The following is a 20,156-nucleotide window of genomic DNA, read 5'->3' as shown; positions in this document are numbered from 1 at the left end:
CATGCTGCGCTCCGAGCTGCATCCAATCAGAGCTACAGCAGTGAGCGTGTCATCCTGTTCTTTATTGAATTCATTATTAAATAAAGGTACATTTTTTTGTTCACATTTACCTGTTTATTAAAATTGCTGTCAATGTTCATTAAAAGAAGCCCTCCCCTGAAAATAAGCCCTCTGGTGTTTTTCTGTCCAAAAAAATTAATAAGACAGTGTCTTATTATCGGGGAAACACGGTAATCATCAGTGATCCCCTGCACAGTAGTGAGGGTCTTCCTGCCTTTTCTCTGTTGAATCCTTATATGGATATAATCATCAGTCCCAGCAGGAAGCAGGTCATCACCCTTACTTGCATCAGCAAAGGGGTCGAAAGAGTGGAGGTTCTGGATAGCGGACATACGATACGATTCCTTTTCCTCGGTGGAAACGGCCTGTGGAAGGTGGTGTTGGGAGAAGGCAGGTGGGGGGGATGGAGCGTTGGGAAGTGAGGGCACTCTATGGGGAGGCTGCTGAGTCCTCGGTGGCTGCTCAGTGACTGGGGCCTTGACCCACTCATTCTTTAGGATTAAATTGTTTAATTTCCAATTAGTTTTTAGTCTGTCTTTTCATGGTTTTATTGCATATAATTTTTGTGTCATTTTCTCAAAAAAAATTCTTGATTAGTATTATTCTACAACACACTCATACCCATACAAGTTAATCTGATCCATTTAATGATTGATATAACCATCCATCATTATGCTGCTTTGTAGTTATATATAAAGGGTAAGCAGTCCATATAAATGACTATAATTACTGTTACTTTTACACAGTCAAACCATGTTTAAAGCCATTCTCTTCTACATTCTCTAGTCTCCAATTGCTATCTGTAAAAAAATGTTCTCTAATAGCATAAGCATTTTTATTAAATTACATGTCAATATATACAATATGTGTGTGTAGATAGATAGATAGATAGATATCACTTAATAAATGCATTGGCATGTCACCAGATACTCTTTAAGAGTATGAGTTGGCCATCAACGTCAGTGAAGATTCCGACATTGGCAGTTACCTAGGCTAAAGAAACAACAGGTCTGGATAGGAAAAGGAAAGGTATATTTAAGTTGGATTTTAAAGGATGATTTGGAATGGAGAGAAGGAGGGATGGAGTGAGAGAGAGAGAGAGAGAGAGAGAGAGAGAGAGAGAGAGAGAGAGAGAGAGAGAGAGAGAGAGAAGTAGGAAGGCATAGGCTGTATGTACTTTTAAAAAAACTATTAAAAATAAATTAGAGAAGGGAAGAAAGTATCTTGTTTAATTGTGATGAGAGAAAATTCTTAACTAAAGTAGAGATAGTATTGAAATGACAGACAAAATATACAATTTTAATGTTATAAAATAAAAATTTTGAGAGGTTTTGACTTGTGCACATGAATCTGTATATATATATATATATATATATTTACATATACACATATGTACATATGTGTGTGTATATACACTTTCACAGTCATGAACTTGTCAAAGGAGAGAAAGTGAGGAGAGAAAAGGTACCTTCAAGAAAAATAACCTTCAGGGGCTGCTAAGAGAAAAGATGAAATGTACACAGAGCAGGAAATCAGAGTATCCTGTCTCTGAGCTCCAAGGAGGAAAGGGTATAAAGTGAAAAGAAATGGTCAGTAATATCATATAGTTTATAGAAGATAAAAAGGGAAATGGATAACCACTCAGCAGCAAGAGTTGCATTTACCTGTTTCTTCTTTCAACCATGCAACTGGGAGGTCTTTATAAGTTATCTCTCTTTCCTGGACTCCAGGGGTTTGAGGAAGTATTCATTCTGAATGCTGGCTTGTCTACCTGACTGGGAATCACATTAAGCAAAGGTTTTCTAGTGGAAGGCTTTGACACAGGTCATATGGTCAACAGTATGGTAAAAAAAAAAGGGGGGTGTGGTGAAAATTAACTTTGAATTCTTGGCAACATGAGATTTTTGAGGCAAGGAAAGGGACGAAGCACAAATCAACACTAGGGCAATTAGTACCTAGGGCCATCCAAATTGGAAGTCCTGACATTGTATAAGGTTCTGTGTCCATCAATCATAACTGATCCTTGGTAATGCGGAACACTCTTTCCATGATCCAGTGATAGTCCTGTGGAGGCAAGAGCCCAGTCATCCTGTGCTTTACCCTGCCTGAGAAAAGTGAGATGTCTCCGTTGTTGTCGAGGCTCCTTCAAGGACCGAAGGAGGGAGTGTAGGGGTTCCCATCAGCCTGGACAGCTCATATCCATATAATTTTGTTTGTTATGATGAGAAATGTTCATCCCTAATTTCAAAAATGCCTCTTATTGCTTGATGATGCATTAAGTCTTAAGGAAAATCCCTTTTTCTTTTATTTGATACTAAAAAGGATAGAGTAAAATTCAAAAAAATTCTGAAGAAAAAATAATATTATTCAAGTCATTGATGCTAAAGTATAAGCCTTATCAGTAACAGTAAATGACCCTATTATGTCTTTTGTTGTTTTCTTTTTTTTTTCCCTAGAAGAAGGTTATCTAAAGAAAAAGGTTCTAGAACCTTAAGAGAGAAACAGGCCCACCTCCTGATGTACATGGGAGGAAAAGAGATAGAACGGTGAGGCTAAGGATTCTAACATAATTTTCCTTCCTAATATTTTCTGAGTCTGGATTTATGCACCTTCAAATTTAAACAGTATACTAAGTTACTTCAAAAAGGCATCATTTAGCAGAATTATTTTGGAGAGCTCCCCTTATTCTTTTTTATATTTTTAGTTAAATTTTCATTCATTTCCACAAGAATTTGAGTTACAAATTTTCTCTCCATTTTTCCCCTACCCACCACCCCATAATAGCGATCCCACTGAGTACCCCCCAATCTATTCCCTTATTCTTGTTTATATTAAATTTCCTATTTTATTGTGAACTCAACAATCAGCAACAGACATAAATATTTTAATATGCCTCAAACAAGAAGGGAAATTGTAAGAATAATAGCTCTTACATTTAGTTTAGTTTTTTTTTTTAAGAGAGAGAGAGAGAGGTATTAAATTGGACAACGCAGTAACAAACTACTCTAAATATTCCTCTTCCCTTGACTTTTTTCTTTTCTCTATACAGCAGATTGCTTTGATAAATGTCTATGTATATATGGCTGTATGTATGTACACAGAGAGAAAGACAAAGAGAAAGAACAAGATACAAATATTTAAGAACCGTCATTCCCCGAGTGATGAGAGGCTATGAAGAGGCATTTCTCAAAGAGATTCCACTGTCTCCTTCTAAATATACTTATCTGCTCCTGGTTCCATGTCACTTACCATTCTCTCTGATACTGACCACTCTTGATTCTTGCTTCCCAATTCACTTCGCTGGGAGAAATCAAATTTATCCTTGCTTCCTGCTCATCCTTGCATGCAACTGTTCTTGTGTTACCAGTCAACAATTTATCCTTTGAAGATCATACTACCTAAATTTACCTAATCAAACAAAATAGTGTGATACAGTAGGTAGAAAGCTGTAATGGTACTCAGGAAGATATATATGTTCAAACACCACCCTGGACATTTATTAGTTCTCTGATCCTAGGCAGGTGACATAACCTCTTTGATTCTTGGCTCTGAGGTGGACTTGACCAAAAAACTTGCTCTCTGAACCAACAGCCTACCATCTCAGAAGTTTCTAATTACATTTTTATAGCACTTTAAGGTTTATGAAGTGCTATGAAATCTCAGCAAAATGTATTGCTGTGAGCCCAAGGTTTCCAGCTGAGTCATACCTTTCCCAGGTCCTCAGTGATCACGCTGGCCATGTTCTGCGTGGTCTCATAAAGGAGAAGTCGAGTCAGTGGAAATGGAAAGAGGCTTTATTGGCAGGACAGGCGTGTTGTTACATCTCTCCCTCTATCTCAGCCTCCTCACGCTTCAGCCCTTAAATCCCCAAAGTGCACTTGCAGAGCTCATGGACAGCTCGTGAGGGAAGGTGGGGGGGCAATCAGAGAACAGGGAGGCTGTGACCAGAACAGCTTGCGTACTCCCGCGCACTTAGCCTTAGTCCCAGAGATTAGTCTCAAGATAACAGGGTAAATTGCATGACAGCACCCAATCTGGGAGCCTTGGCACTTCCAAGGGTTAGGGTGCCCTGACTACAGATGAGATCAGCACATATTGCTGATTGCTCTGTATCTTGTTATGTCAGGACCTGAACTCAGAGAGGCTGCCGGAGAGCCAAAGACAAGCTACAGGTACCCACAATGTATCAACTCCAAAAGTCTTCACTACAGCAATCAGATCAACCATTAGAGATAATAATTCCTTTCCCATCTTCTCCCCCCAACAGCTTCTTCCCATGCACTACCTTGAAAATTCTCAATCATTTCTCCTGCCTCCAGGCTGATTGTATGTTCCCCATAGCCTTAGAAACAATAAAAACCACAGAAGAGGATTATTTCACGTCTTTCTACATATGGGTCAGCAGGAATATGGCCCCCTTCCCTAAATTCAGACTTCCATCTTCACTGAGAGATTTATGCCCTGGATGAGATGGAGAACATTCCCCAAAAAGCATTCTATGCAACAGTATAGGATAATCCACTCCTAGAATTTCTCATTCATTGTGAAGAAAACACTTTTGTAAACTGGAAAGCTTTCCATAAATGTCACAGTCCAATTTCTAGTGATCCAAATGTGTGAGGAGCAGAAAGAGCATCTCCCCTTCTCACCAACTCCTTAAAAAAATAAAATGAGACCATTTTCCCTATATCCAACCTTGACCCTTCTAATAATTTCCTTCAATCTGCTTCATAGTTGCATGTTAGGGCTTGAAATTGGCTTATGTAGATAGATATCTGTTCCTATAGATACTCATTTGATTGCAATGCTTCTAAATCAATCTATTTCCCTGAGGTTTAAAGAATTTAATTACTCATATAGAATGCATAACTGTATAATTGTATATAATAGAATATTAATATTAGAAAAATAGTACCGATCATTCGGAGATTCAAATCAGTAAAACATAATTTATTGAGTGTTTCCCTGGTATAGTACACAGCAGTGACACACCTCTTTCCTGTGAGTGAAGGTATGATGCTTCAGAGTAGTCCTTGAGAGAAAGACCCTGCTTCAAATATTCCTCCTGCAGACTTGCTTTGTTTCATTTAAACTATTTCCACGTGCAGTGAATAATGCAAAACTCTCTGCTGTATACAATTCATGCTATCATAATGTGGGGGAGGAGTGAGCCAGAATAATTTCTTTTTCATGTTAGGAAATTTTGATAAAGTAAGTTCTACTTAATGTTAATGTTAATGACACTTTGGTCACAATTGTCATAATTTGGACATAATTGAGAAAAAATCTGTTTCCTGCATCTTTGGTTCCTCTCTTTTCTATCTTACTGAGTCAAAATAAAATATCTTTCTCAACCTTTTTTTCTTTCTTTTAAAAAAGCACTTGATCTAGGATCCTCCACTTTGGGGTCCATAAAAAACATATTAGCAGTTACGATGAGAGAAATAAAGTAACGTTTGTACAAAGAGTAGTAGAAAATTCCATAGCCCTTAGTCTAGAACCAAAAGTTTATGATGTACTAACATTATTTTAACATCACTATGTTCCCCTGAATTGGTCAACAACAAATTTTCAATGTGAGTTGGGTAAAGAGGGAACATCATCCTAATTAATATGGCATATACTAATTTCATTAATTAGAATTTAATCATCAATTTCTAGAAGTGGATGAAGCACAGAGAAAAATTCTAATTTTGCTTCCCAAAATTTGTTTTAAAATCAGGGAATTTCTGAACATCAGTATACATTTTGGTCATGAAGATTGTTTGATTTTGTCCATAATGCTAAACCTGGTGAAAAATAGATTCTGACAGTGAGTTCTTGCTTAAGCCTAACACATAACAAAAGTTAGAGTTGTAGGGACAGACTGAAATACAATTTAGGTTAGCTAACAGCATGTTTCCTCCCACATGCCCAAATCGTCAAAGAAAACAATGACTAGAAAACATTGGTTGGGTAATACTGCATTATCATAATTATAATTTCCATGAGAAAAGTAGTATACTATTTGAATATTCACCAACATAATTTCCATAAGGAATGTAGAGCAGTTGTCATAAACAACATAATTATCACTATTTCCATGACAGAGGAAATTATTTTGGATGAAGGGAAAGGAAGAAAGTAATCGTAATAAGAAACCTTGTGTTCCAATACCTTTCTTAAATTGAGGTAAAGAACATTAAATGAATAACAAAGCCCTCAGAATTTATCCCCAAGTAATAAAGGCAGACAGTTAAAGTTATCTTACTCCTAGTAGCACATATATATGTTTGTGTGTGTGTATAAAATATATACATTCAGTACAAAACTTTTATATATTTTAATCTGGCTGATTTTTAACTTCATTGACTATTCTTCCTCTTTGTAATATCTCAATCTTATGGTATTCATAATTTGTGATCCACAATCTTCAATTCAAAATACATTTTAATATTTATTGCAAAACATGAATATTATATATATAAAACTACCTAGCCGTGGAAGACCTTATATAATAGCTACTTGGATCATGCTTGTTAAATTAAGTCTAGGGTGATTTTTATAATTAAATTCTTCTTAATATAATCATAAACTAGATCATAAGCTACCCTTTTACTGGCATTATTTTTTAGATTCTTTTCTATTTAAATTTCCTCTTTTTATTTTTCTTTTTTAGGTAAAGTGAGTAAATCTGAATGCAAGTTGCAAGGTTTGTATATTTCACATTATGAAAATCTATAACCAAATATAAAATGAGCATATTAGTAACTACATAAGTATTTTTTGGAGACACTATGATACCATAGGATTAAATTGGAATTCTGATTTCCTCATTTTAATGATAGGAAACTAAAGCAGGTTAAATGATTTTGCTCAATCTAATAGTGTTAAAAGCTATAAAACATCTAGGAAGATGGAAACAAAAAAATACTCAACTTGGTTAATAAGATATCACTGGTGATTTTGGAGAGAGCAGTTGAGTAGAATGTTTGAAACAGAAACAAAGGTTGCAGAAGATTGTAGAGTAAGTGGATGCTTGTATAACAGAGTAGATTAGTATGTGTGTGTGTGTGTGTGTGTGTGTGAGAGAGAGAGAGAGAGAGAGAGAGAGAGAGAGAGAGAGAGAGAGAGAGAGAGAGAGGGAGGGAGAGAGTTTAGGGTCATCCCTAGGCAAGAGTGGAAGATAATAAAAATATTTCTTTTGTCATTCATTTAACTATTCAGAGTTATATAGTAAGTAACAACAAGCTATTGTCTTGAATGTTCTTCCACTTAATTGCCTTTTTAAAAAGTTTGACCCTTTTCCTAACCAGATATTTGGTCTTTCTACTCTGGTCTGTCTGTTCTGACTCTTCATTTCAGCTGTTTTCTGATGAAGTGAAGTTAATATGAGAATGGATAACAATAGATCCATATTTACCTTTCCACTTAGCATAGAAGAATTTTTAACATTATTTATCTCTGGACAATTCCTTAACTCAAAAGTGTACCTCTAATGGTGGAAATATGTCAGAAGGAAAAGAGGTTGGTCTGAATTACTTCTTACTGTATATTAAAGGGATATGTGAAGTTTTTCCCCAAATTATATAAGAACATCTTGTTTAATATTGCTCTGACCTATACTGATTTGCAATAATGGTATTAATATTATAAACACTAATTTCTATCTTGGGGAATAGATAAGGAAACATACATCCCTCATCTAGGTAGAAAGGTGAAGGGTTACAGGAATGGAATGTTCCATATAGTGATACCATGTCATTCAGTTTTACTTAACTGATTTTGTTATAATTGATGGGTCAGTGGTAAAGGAAAGGCAGTATCAAAAAAAAAGGATAAAAGACAACAGTGCAATTTGAAAAATATTGACATAAATATTTCATCATATGCAAGCATCACCATAATTACATGATATAAAGTTTTGTGTTGGATTACCTAAGAGGAAGATTATATTAATGCTGATGATCCAATTATTCTTGAACCCAATACTCTTAAACTTCAGTTTCTTTCTCTTAACTTTCTCATTAACAAAAGCATTCTTAAGATCATAATAATCTTTGCAATATCAGAGTCACGTGCTATCCTATCCATCATCTGCTGTAAGTGCTGTGATTAATAAGCCTCTCCCTTGAAGAGTGGCAATAGTGCCCTTCTCAGTCTGGTTTCTCATTCAATAATTAAGGAGCTTTTTTTTCAACTTTTCAGTAATTATTTTAGCCAGATCTTAAGAAATTCTTGCTCTCAACCAGTATTTAACAGAGAATAATAGCACTCCAAATAACTCCAACTAAAATCAAGTCTATTCTTTGAATTCTTCTTTGACCTATTCTGTTTTTACACATCTACTTTGCCCTCTACTCTTTCCCCTGCATATTTCAGTTTAACTGCTATCTAACATATTCAAAAGACTATGACTGTCCTTTGAGCTTGCCTTTGAACTGGTTGAGGTAAATTTCCCTAGTGCTTTTCTTCAAATTAAAAAAAAAAAAGCTGACCTGTATTGTGACATGGAAACTGTTTTTGCCTCCTCTCATCAAGCTGTTCTGTTTTATGCAACTGCTGCACTTCATGAGGGCTATCAAAGACTATAGACGCCACATCACAGGTCTTCCTACTCTGGAATACCATGGATTTTTGTGATATATTTAGAGATATAGGGGGAAGGAAAATGTTAATTTTGAAGGCATGTCCTTCCTAAGTGAGAAATGTGAGCTAAGAAAGTAATGTTTACTGTTAACCTAACCAGAAAAGTGTATACAGTTGAGCAAGTAAAGAGAGAATAAAGAAAATTATGGATTTTCTCTTTCATCAACATATGGTTCCTTTCCTTTGTGTGTTTGGGCTCGGGTGTGTGTGTGTGTGTGTGTGTGTGTGTGTGTGTGTGTGTGTGTGTTTTCTCATATTCTTGTTAAGTACAATATGTTTCTTGTGACTAGGTCACATTTGTATATATTTTTGGTATGAAAAGATCCCACCCTATGGAATATAACTGCCATTAGAGGACAATAATAGAAACTATCAGGACCATTGTTGCTTCAATACATCAAACTTCAGGGAAGAAAGGAAAAAAAAAACTGAGCTTGATTTTAGAAATGTAATAGAAGCCAGGATGCCAAATTGATTATTTTCTGAAACTTACCCCAACTGCTTTTAACAAGAAACATTGACTAAATGCAATACTGATTGAATAAATTAATTAAACATTTACTAAATACTACTACTAAATACATACTATATGTAAGGCATAACTATATGTATGAAGTGTGCAAAGACAAAATTTAAAACATTCTAGGGACTCAAGAATATCGTATTCTATTCAGCAATAAAATATAATGCAGATAAACAAAGACAAGGTAATATGAGGATCAAGAGAACATTAATTACTGGAGTAAACACTGAACTGAATCTTGAAGCATGCACAGAGACATATAGGAAGAGGAAATTAATTCTACACATAGAGGAAAGTCAAAGCTAATGCCATGCAAAGAATATTTTTATTATATAATTTAATCTCTATTTTACATCTAGTTCAATAGGAATGGTAGTACCTTAGGGAAGATGGAACATGTTTTTTTTTCTTTTTTCTGGAATCCTAAACTAGAATTTCAAACTCATTTTCACATAGAAATTATTACATAGTTAATTACTATAATACTTAACATTTTATTTCACTAATATGAAAGGTGACATAGATTTTGCAATCTCATCTCATATGCCATTCTATGTAAAAAACATATTCTAGATATATTGAGAATTTCAAACAACTGATGTCAAACACATGATTGAAACAAAACCACTTCATTAATCCGGGACTATTTCTTCTACCAAGGCTTACTTAGCTAGAAGCAACAGAGGTTAATAATAATAACTTTTATATAGCACTTACTACATGCTGGACACTATGCTAAGACCATTATATTTATTATCTCATTTGATCCTTACAACAGCCCTAGAAGGTGAAAGCTATTATCTGCATTTTATAAATGATGAAACTGAGGTAAGAAGGGGTTAAGTAAATTGCTTGGCTGCCCAATCATAGCAAATAAGTGGGTGAGGCCACATTTGGACTGAGGTCTTCCTGACTCCAGACCTGGCACTCTATCCACTGAGTGTTAGAATTTGATTCAGGAGAAGCTGCACTCAGATCCTGCTTATGATACTCAATATCTTTGTAATCATGAGTAAGAAATTTTATATTTCTTAGCTTCAGTTGCCTCATATTATAAACTGGAGATCTGTTTGGTCCCCACCTCTGTTTTGAGGTTTAAGTGAGATAATATATAGTGAAACACTTCATCAATGTTTAAATGCTTTATGTAATTAAGTTATTCTTAAAGCAAGGATGTTCTATAATCAAAATAGTGTGTCTCAGTAGGCCATTCTCAAAGCTAGATATTTGTGATGCAAAATATTTACAAAGAGAGGGCAATCCCATTTTCTCTTGAAATATTAAAAAAAAATTCAAGGAGAATTACTTTGGCAAAGTAACATTCTAGGCACTAGATTCTTACTTTGCCAAAGTAATACTCCTTGAATTGTGGGGAATTATGGGGATGTGGAAGACCTGTGGTCTTGAGGCCACATGTGGCTTTCTAGGTCTTTCAGTCCATCCTTTTGACTGAGTTCAAGTTTTATAAAACAAATCCTTTTATTAAGGGAATTTGTTCTGGGAAGTTTGGATTCCATCAACGGGTCACACTTGAGGACCTCGAGAGTCACATGTGGCTTCAAAGCCACAGGTTACTCACTCATGCAAAAATAGCTAAGTTTGTATCTTCAGGAACATTTCTGTCTTTTCACATTTTAAGAGTGAACACAATCTATAACCAAGCAGTCAGTCAGATAATGTTGTCAGACCTCTAATAAAAAGGATGAGAGAGCTGCAGAGAAGGGCAGGTGCCTATGCAGAATCAGTTCTGAGATATTAAACAAGTAGAAAGGGGTTCTGTTTGTCAAGCACTGCAGCAGTCCTTCTTGATGTCAGCTTTGGAGGATTGCTATCATTTTGACCCCAGCACTCATTTGATCCTGCAAGTCATTTGAAAAACAGCACAGAGAAAAAAGCAAATGGAAATAGAGGATAGAAAGTACTCCTAAGAGGCAGAATAAGAGATGTCATTTAAGTGTGACAAATTCTTATTAGAAAATAACCTCCAATAAATTTATATTCCCTTAGCATTAATGATTTCATGTAATAGCATAGAGGCCCTACAAAATGAACTTATTTGGTATATCTTCATTATATAACTTACAGTAGTTACTGTTATTGTTTTTTTGTTGTTATTTTTGCTTTTTGGAGAGGGAAAGGCAAGGCAACTGAGGTTAAGTGACATGCCCAAGGTCACACAGCTCACAAGTGTTAAGTGTCAACAGCAATAGAGAAGTTTAGAAGAGAAGTTTGAGTTAAAAGATAATTCAGGGGGCAGCTAGGTGGCAGTGAATAGAGCGCCATACCTAGTCAGGAGGACCTGAGTTCAAATCCAGCCTCAGGGACTTAACACTTACTAGCTGTGTGACCATGAGCAAGTCACCTAACTCCAATTGACCTGCCCTTCCCCCTCCAAAAAGCAAAAAAATAAAAAAAAATTAAAGATAATTCAGTTCTATTTAGGTATGTCCCTTTTAGATTATAAACTCCTTGAGAGCAGGAGTTATCTTTCTTTTTACTAACTATATCCCCAGGGTGTGGTTGATAGGAAGCTTTTAATAAAGGTTTATTGGAGTTTATTGAATTGGATAGGTTGAGTCTAAAATGCCAGCAGGACATCCAGTCTTGGATATCGTCAGTGCATTTGGTGATTCATTATAGAAGAGAAAGCCAGGCTGTAGATGAAAAACAAGGCTCTGTGACAACACCAGCCAATGCAGAAAAATATGAAAGCCCTGGGAAGGCTCCAGGAGGTGCTGACACCAGGATATCATTTCTAGGAAAGCTATGAGTGAAAGAAGAAAGACTAAAAACTCCCCATGCTGTGTGAAAGGGTCACACCTCAGCAAATGTCACTCAACATTCCCAGTTACAGCAGGTGATCCCCCTCAATTTCTTGGTGTGAGTTTTGTGAATTGGAATGTAAGACATAGAAGATGATCAATCCCAGCTGCAATCTCAGTATTTCTGGAGAGTGTGCAACCCATCTCCTAGATAGTTCATTCTGTCATATGGCATATCTGATGGCCCCACTGGCAACTTTTCTATTTCTAAATCCATTAATCCTCACCCCAAAGTTTTTCATTGTATTTTCCTCCTCAGGATCCTATATTTCTATATGAGAAGAGAGTGTATTATGAGTTTTAGCTTTGCTTCCTCTTTTTTTTTTTCAATAAGAAACCCACCATTATATTACACACACTCTTCTACTCTTACTTCACTAAGAAAGGCATACCATTCTAGAGGCTGAAGTCTGGTCACAGTGCCCAGTTTCACTGATTTCTATGAAGTCAAATTTGAGACCTTCAAAAATAATTTCTAGTTCTCTCCATTTATCACCTGTCCTTGGGACATTTGTAAACACAGGAGGGTGTGGGGTTTATGATTTTTTTCTCACATATTATCTCTCAATAAATATTGACTTTCTATTCTGTTTTTTTTTCCCTGCCTATTCCTTTTCGTGGTACCAGTTTTGTCAAATCTATATTGGTAGTTTTTTTTTTCTCTTTACATTATCTTCGATGTAAAATCTTATTTAGCCTTTTTTAAAAATTCTAATTAAATGTGTTTTTGTTATCTATCATTTGGAAAACATGCAGGAGAGCTAGATGGCACAGTAGATAGAATGAGGGACCCATAATTAGGAATACTTATCTTCTTGAATTCAAGTTTAGCTATGTGACCCTTGGCAAGTCACTTAACTGTTTGACTCAGTTTCCTCTTTGGTAAAATGAGCTAGAGAAGAAAATGACAAACCACTCCAATATTTTGCCAAGAGCATCTCAAATGTGGTCACAAAGAGTTAAACAGGAATGATTAAAACAACTGAACAACATTCTCTTACAAAATGTCAATCATTCCTATATTTTAGGTCATTATCTACAAATCCCACTTGTTTGTAATTGTAAACTTCCCAAGTCTGCTTATCTCTTTTGCATAATCTGACTTTCAGTAGTGATGAAAGCACGGTCTTCTTAAATATGAATCTCATGAGTGCATAATCCTTACAAAAGTTTTCTAGGATTCTTTTGGTAGCATTTGTTCCCACATGAATTCCACCTGAAAGGAATGATGTATTAACTTTGGACATTTTAGGAACTCTCCTTAATTTTATGATTTATAATTTTATAATTTATACTTTTCAGAACTGAGAGGATAACATTTTTTTTCTTTGTGGTCAACAGATAGGTACTTGAGATAACTAAATAAAATGTAGAATACAAATGTATTGGAATATTATTTTGCCACAAGAAATGCTGGAATAGACATTTTTATTTCAACTGAGAGAGGGAGGTAGTGGGAAAGAAATGGTTTTTTTTAATTTTTCTTTTCTTTTTTTAAATTTATTTATTTACTTTTAATTTATAAGACTCAGTTCCATAATCCCTTGAGTTCCAAATTTTCCCCCTCTTTCTACTGCCACCTCCCCCCTCCCATGGCAGCATATATAATCCAATATAGGTTCTACAAACATCTTCACACTAAACATTAGTCAATTTGTAAAGAAGAATTATAACCAAAGTAATAAACAATGAAAAAGAAGGAACAAAACAAAACAAAAAAGAGAGAAAGCAAGTAGTTGGTTTCAATCTGAATTCAGACTCTGTGTTTCATTCTCTGGATATGGATAGCCCTGTCCATCATGAGCCCCTTGTAGTTGTCTTAGAACCTTGCATTGCTGAGAGAAATTCAGTCTATCAAAGCTAATCATCACAGATACTATGGGTCTGTAATTGTGTACAAAGTTCTCCTAGTTCTTCTCTCCTAACTCAGTATCAGTTTACAAAAGTCTCTCCAGATTATTATGAAGTCTGTACAATAGTATTCAGATACAATAGTATCGTGGTATATTAATCATATACCATAGCTTGTTTAGCCATTCCCCAACTGATAGGCATTTCCAAATTTTTACCACCACAAAAAGAGCTTCTATAAATATTTTTGTACATATTGGTTCTTTTCCCACCTGTAAGATGTCTTTGCCATACAGCTATAGAAGTAGTATTGCTGTGTCAAAGGGTATGCACATTTTGGGTATGCCCTTTGGGAATAGTTCCAAATTGCTTTCCAGAATGGTCGTATCACTTCACAACTCCACCAACAATGCATTAGTGTTCTAATTTTTCCACAATCTCTCCAGCATTTATTAACTTCCTGTTGTGTGATCTTAGCCCACCTTACTGGTGAGATGTGGTACCTCAGGGTTGTTTTGATTTGCATTTCTCTAATCAATAGTGATTTAGAGTATTTTTTCATATGTTTATAGATATTTTTCATTTCTTCTTCTGAAAACCGTCTGTTCATTTCCTTTGACCATTTATTAGTTGTGGAATGACTTGTATCCTTATAAATTTGACTCAGTTCCCTATATATTTTAGTAATGAGGCCTTTATCAGAAACATCGGTTGTAAAGATTCCCAATTTTCCACTTCCCTCCTAATCTTGGCTACATTCACTGTATTTGTACAAAATCTTTTCAGTATAATATAATCAAAGTTATCCATTTTGTAATGCTCTCTATCTCTTGTTTGGTCATAAATTTTTCCCTTCTCCATAAATCTGGCAGGAAAACTATTCCTTGCTCTCTGAGAATGCTTATTACAGGGTCAGCCTTTATATTTACATAGTGCACTTATTAAAGACTTTATTTTGGTATACAGTGTAAGAAGTCTATGCCCAGTTTCTGCCATACTATTTTCCAGTTTTCCTATCAGTTTTTGTGAAATAGTGAGTTCTGATCCCAGAAGCTGGAGTCTTTGGGTTTATCAAACAGTAAGTTACTATAGTCATTGACTACTGTCTCATGTACCTAATCTATTCCACAGATCAGAAATGTTTTTTAAAAAGCTAAAGTTTGCATAGAAAAAATAGATGCCTGAGATGCCATCAATAAGAAGTTACCAGTCACCACCAATCTTTTCTTGTGAATATTATTTGATGTTCTCTCATCGAATAGCACTGTAGATGCCACAATTATCATTAATAATGTGGACCTGTAAGTTAAAACTATTATTACTTACCACATAAGAATCTGTTTCCCACAGTTCCTTCCTTTACAGGAAGAGCCTTATGTTGATTACATAGTTCCAAATGTTAAGTGAGCTTTCATTTTCCCTTCTTCCTCAGCATCTTGTTCCACTTCTGACATAAATGAGAACTGATTTCAGCCTCTTCACATTCCTTTTTCTCTTTGTTTCCTCCTTTAAGCATTTCTCCCACTATTACAAAAACGAGTTCATTCTCGAAGAAACCTTAGATAACAGAAATGTGATCTTCCAAAGCTTTCACATTCTCTCCTAGGGATGATTTGTACTTTTGATATTCATACAATGTGCTCAGAAACACAAGCATAGTAAACACCTTGAAGGCCCTATGTAAATTCAACTTGTCCTTCAAATTTCCTTGAAAGACATTTCACAGCATTTTGTCTTCTTTTTGTTATCGCCCTTGCCTAAATGTTGTGACTAATGACTGTAGTAAACTGTATTTGCAAGGCATAAGATTAAATCATTTCATATAATAAAATCCTCCCACCTTGTTTCACCTTGCCACACTTCTCCAGAATCTATTATCTCTTTCCCTGGGTGCTAATTTTCCTTCTCTTCATCATGGGTTCAATTTTTTATCTGCCAGTTAGCATTCCATAGAGAAAAAAAAATTCTGTTCCAAGTCTTGTACTTTAAAACCTGGCCGACTGACTCACAAATGTGAGTCAACAATATAAGCTAGATTTGTTGTTACAGAAACAGAGAAGGAAAGAATGGATAGTACATGAATGCAATGTTCACATCTAAATGGAAAAAATATTCAAAATGCATGCCACACTGGGCATTACCATAATTTTTATATATGAAGGATAGCACAAACGCATAGAAATATCATAAAGTTTTGTCCTAATATGTGCAGAATATACTTTTACAGCTGAAACTCCTGATCAGGGTAAGTGTTTGCTGAGAATTCAGTTTTTGGGCTGAACCAATCAGCATACTCCTCCCAGACAAAGGCAGCAAGTATAAGCATTTGAAGATATTCTCAAGAAAAAATTCAACAGCAATCCCTCAGGAACTATAGGGGAAATAAAAAGAACATAAACTACATAGGAAAGATAATGTTACATAATAAACTAAATAGAATATAAGCTCCTTATAAATAAGGACTGTTGAATTTGTGTCTTTATTAACCCAATGCCTGGAACATCATATGTACTTAATAAATGGTTGTTGATTACTTGCCTAAGAAGAAAATACCCATAAAATATATATACACACGTATATACATATACATGTACATATAAACATATGCATGTACACATCTATGTATATGTGTAAAAGTATATATACATATGTATATGTGTGTGAATATATATATATATATCACAAATAAGATTCTGATTCATGATTATTAACCAGATATCTATTGCAATCCGGTAAGCATTTTAATGTATTATTTGTTTTTATCTGTCCAAATATAATTTTTGTCCCTATCAGAATACATGACACATACACAGATATTATAGTAACAAATCACTTTACATGTTTTCATTTCTTGGATCTTCATAACTACCCTGTGAATTAAATATAAAGGATTTGAGATGAGCCTTACACTTTGCTGATATTATAGAGCTTTCAGGAAATTTTAGTTCCTTTTCAAAGGTCTTTGGCCCTAGCATTTTCACCTATCATTAAGTTTTGTTTGTTCATTAAAAAAATCAGTTATTTACTCCCTCAGCCCTTGTTCCCAGTTGAATTCATGTTTAGCAACATAGAATCACAGAAGTGGAGCTGTATTGGAATCTATAGGTCATTCAATGCAGTCTTTCTGTTTTATAGATAAGGGAACTGAGGCCCACAGGAGTTGTGGTTTGCTCAAAACAGATAGGTAGAGCTTGCGGAGGGAGAATGTGGATGGACCCCATCACCTCTGGCTCCAAATCAAATGCACTTTGCATTGTGCTACTCTGCCTAAGTAACAGAAAAAAAGTTAAACAGAGTCATGTTCCATCACTACTTTCAAAATTCCCTGATGACTTTTAATTAGAGACACAACTCAATCACCTCCCCAGTCAGCAACTTGGAATCTAAGAATGTGACACTTGACTGGTTAAACCCCATTGAATGAACAGATAATTGTGCTTAAGAAGGGAGGAGAAGATATTCACGCTCTGAGACATGGAGCAAAATTTCTAACTCAGTACAAACATGCAAGGGACACTCAGGAGAGAAGTGGAGTCAGGAAGAGCCATCTTCATGGGTTCAGATCTGGTCTCAGATATTTAATAGCTGTGGGATCCCAGGCAAATCACTTAATCCTGTTTGTCTTGGTTTCCTCATCAGCAAAATGGTCTGAAGAAGAAATTGGTAAACCACACTTGGCCAAGAAAACCTCAATGGTCTCGCAAGGAATCAGACATGACTGAAACTGCTGAAGAACACCAACAAACATGCAAATATATCAGAAATGACTACTACAAACCTAGACTACAGTTTGTATTTATTATTATCCAGTTTAAATTCCCTAAATCTAGTTTGACCTATGTTCCTCTCTTGGTTGGAAAGAAGGAAGGAAGCCAGCATTATTAAATTAAGTACTAGGCACCATGCAAAGAACTTGACAGATATTTCATTTGATCCTGACAGCAATCCTAGGAAATCGGATCAGTTATCATCCTCATATTGCAATACAGGAAACTGAGGGAGACAGTGATTAAGCAGCTTGCCCAGGGTTATATAGTTAGGAAATGTCTAACACTGAATTGGAGCTAAAATCTTCTTGAGTCCAGGCCCAATACTCTGTTCATTGAATCACTAGCTGCCCTTGAGCATCACACCCCGGTATTTGGCTCCTTGGTGACTCTAGAAGAGAAACAGATCAAATACACTGTGAACACCTTTCGCAAGTTTACGATTCACCAATGGATCACTTTGAAGAAAATTGTTGGGGTTTTGTTTTCAAGCAATAATCTTAGCACATTGTCAGTGCAGTCAGTCATACAGCTGATTATGCTGTCTGCAAGGTTTTTGACATTTTGTCCGTGTTATTAACAAAAATTTGACTAAATATCTATACTTTTCTACCTAAAGTATGTATGTATGGGGGAGGGAGCAGAAGGAGAGGATGGAAAGAAAGAAAAAGCAGGGAATAAAAAGAAAAATAACCTATTATCAAAAAGAGGTTTCCCAACCACCTCAAAAGTGTAAGAGCCCTCTGAAAGGCTAAGCGAATATATACACCACTTGAATGATGGGAAAGCTAACCATGGTTGAGCTTGCCCAAAGACACAGGACTTGTAAATAGAACTGCAACCAAAACTTGGATCTATTCTAATTCTAGGGCTGTTTCTGCATTACTCTCCAATGTCTCATACATGATCAACTCATTGAGCAATTCTTCAAAATTATCGGCAAAAATATTAAGAATTAATACCTTTAAATATTTTAAAAATATTAATGCATGACTATTTTCTTCCTAGCTAGTTAGCTAATACTAGAAATTTTGTTGTTTTTTTTTTTATTCTTAAATTAATTAAATTATTTTTAGTTTTCAACATTCATTTCCACAAGATTTGGACTTCCAAATTTTCTACCTGTCTTTCCCATCTCCTCCACCCAAGATGGAATACATTCTGATTACCTCTTACTCCAGTCTGCTCTCTCTTCTATCACACCATCCCTTTTATCCCCTTCCGCCTTGTTTTCTTACACACGCAGATAGCTTTCTCTACCCCATTGCCCATTTCTCTTATTTCCCAGTTGCATGTGAAAACAATTTTTTTTAATACTCTGGGTTATAAATTCTCTCCCTTCTGCCCTCCTCTCCCACCCTCATTGAGAAGGCAAGCAATTCAAAATAAGTTATACATGTGTAGTTATGCAAAACATTTCCATAATAGTCATGTTGGGAAAGGCTAACTATATCCCCCCCCATCCAATCTCACCATCCACTTATTCCATTTTCTCTTTTGACCCTATCCCTTTTAAAAATTGATTCATTTATTTATTTTTAGTTTTCAACATGCATTTTTTCAAAATTTTGAGTTACAAATTTTCTCCCCATCTTTCCCCTACCGCCTACCCCAAGAGAGTGAGCCTACTGAATACTGTTTCCCCTAATCTATTCTCTCTTATATCTTCTACTGTCCTCCCCCTTAACTTTCTAGCATGGCAAGATGGATTTCTATAGCCCAGTGCCTGTATATCTTATTTCCCAGTTGCATGAAAAAAAAACCTTTTTTTTATATTTGTTTTTAAAACTTTGATTTCCATATTCTTTCCCTTCTTCCCTCCTTAGGTACCCCCACTGGGAAAACAAGCAGTTCAATATAGGTTGTACATGTGTAGTTACACAAAACGTTTCCATAGCAGTTATATTGTGAAAGACTAACTGTATTTTCCTCCATCCTATCCCACCCCCACTTATTCAATTTTCTCCTTTGACCCTGTCCCTTTTCAAAAGTGTTTGCTTCTAACTACCTTCTCCTCCAATCTGCCTTCCCTTCTATCATCCCCCCTCTTATCCCCTTCCCCCCTACTTTCCTGGAGGGTAAAATACCGAATTCAGTGTGTATGTTATTCCCTCCTTAAGCCAAATCCAATGAGAGTAAAGTTGACCCATTCCCTTTCACCATCCTATTCTTCCTCTCCACTGTAACAGTTTTCTCTTGCCTCTTTTATATGAGATAATTTACCCTATTCTATCTCTCCCTTTCTCCTCCCAATATCGTCCCCTCTCACTTGTTAATTTTATTTTTTAGATATTAACCCTTAATTTTCAACTGATCCTATGCCCTCTGTGTATGTATACATGTACACACATATACACACACTCAAATATGTATTTATATACACATACCCCCTCCTATACATACACATATATGTGTATATATATATGTTCGTGTATATATGTATGTGTGTGTGTGTGTGTATATATATATATATATATATATATATATATATATATATATATATAT

General features: G+C 35.4%; 1 protein-coding gene across 1 annotated transcript in view; it reads left to right on the top strand.

Annotated features, from left to right (window-relative positions):
* The window catches only part of LINGO2 (leucine rich repeat and Ig domain containing 2), a 1,702,561-nt gene that overhangs the window by 1,189,473 nt on the left and 492,932 nt on the right, over window positions 1-20,156 (top strand). Inside the window, exon 7 of the mRNA XM_069090544.1 lies at window positions 6,719-6,751. The gene's annotated coding sequence lies outside the window, so the exon portion shown is untranslated. The remainder of the gene's footprint in view (window positions 1-6,718; window positions 6,752-20,156) is intronic.

This window comes from Petaurus breviceps, unplaced genomic scaffold, assembly GCF_028583685.1.
Source record: "Petaurus breviceps papuanus isolate PSGF00001 unplaced genomic scaffold, PetGlider_PUasm1.0 125, whole genome shotgun sequence".
NCBI lineage: Eukaryota > Metazoa > Chordata > Mammalia > Diprotodontia > Petauridae > Petaurus > Petaurus breviceps.
The sequence above is the reverse complement of the archived record's forward strand: the minus strand, read 5'-3'. Positions and strand labels throughout refer to the sequence as shown.